The sequence below is a fragment of the Aplysia californica genome, unplaced genomic scaffold, assembly GCF_000002075.1.
Source record: "Aplysia californica isolate F4 #8 unplaced genomic scaffold, AplCal3.0 scaffold00905, whole genome shotgun sequence".
NCBI classification, from domain to species: Eukaryota; Metazoa; Mollusca; class Gastropoda; order Aplysiida; family Aplysiidae; genus Aplysia; species Aplysia californica.
In genome coordinates, this window is record NW_004798175.1 from 216,997 (window position 1) to 218,299 (window position 1,303).

Consider the following 1,303-nt stretch of genomic DNA (forward strand, 5'->3'; position numbering starts at 1 on the left):
CCCCCCCCCTCCCCCAACCCCCAAAAGCAACCAAGAAAGCAAATACAAATATGAATGACCCGAGACATACTGAGGTTAATGGATGACAAAATGTAGACTAATCAAATGTGGAGAAATGTAACACTTTAAATAGGGAAATAAAGAAAAATGAAGGTAATGAACCAAATGAAACATGGTGGATCCTTGATATTTGTCAACCAAGAAAGATTGTGTGTTTAACTCAAAATCATTAGGATGATCGACCCATCGGCAGGCTCAGCGCATTTCTGCTGTTGCCATGATATTCGTTGTTTGTTTTCTTTTGACATTTAGTGGCCAGACAACAACATGGCTCGATTTCTCTGATTTTAAGTTAAACCTACCATATTTATTTGGGGGACGATGATTAAGTATTGATGAGTTGTTGTTGTTGTTGTTGTTGTTGTTGTTGTTGTTGTTGTTGTTGTTGTTGTTGTTGTTGTCGTTGTTGTTGTTGTTGTTGTTATTGTTGTTGCTTTTAAACAACTAAATACCTGAACTTCATTTTTTTAAACAACAAATAATAGAGAAATTCCGCATTGTGGTCGAGAAAAAATGCCATTATTTAAAATTTCTTGACTTGTGCTGTGATCAGAAATAGGCTATATATTTATGTGTCAAGGGCCCTGTAAACGTACTCCTTTAAGCTGTTGTTTCAAACTCAATTCTCGTCAGTCATAGGGTCACCTTAGGCCTGTCATGTTGACCTGGGCGTGAGTTCTCACTATAGAAATGTCTCAATGGCGCGTCAGACTTTTGGCCATCGGGCTGGTATTTCGGGACGCCAGATATTTTCCCTGCTGGCCAAGGTTTGCACTGTTCCATTGAAGTTGGGCTACTTGAAAATGTCATTCCATTTTTTTAATACTGGCCAAAGCCTTATATTCGTGATGGCATTTTAAAGTAAGCCCAAAACGGAAGAGAATCGACAAGTGCTAGAAATAAGCTGAGCTCTCAAAGATGTCTGTGGGAAAGAGATATCAAGCAGACATCAAGTGGATACCGTGCGTGGTGTGTAGTGCTCTGGCCTACCTCAGGCAGCCAATTTGCTGACGGTATACATGGATTGGGGCAAATTTACATTAGTTTGATAAGGACGGTACAACTCTGACCGTTGGCGGATTGAGCATGACGGTGTAACGGCAAAAACACTATGTTTATATTATAGGCTTTTCTTTACGTACATTTGAAAAACCTGTCGGTAAGCGGTGCCAGAGGTATAACAAGGTTTGACTGTGTCTGCCTGTCTGTCGCTCTCTCTCTCTCTCTCTCTCTCTCTCTCTCT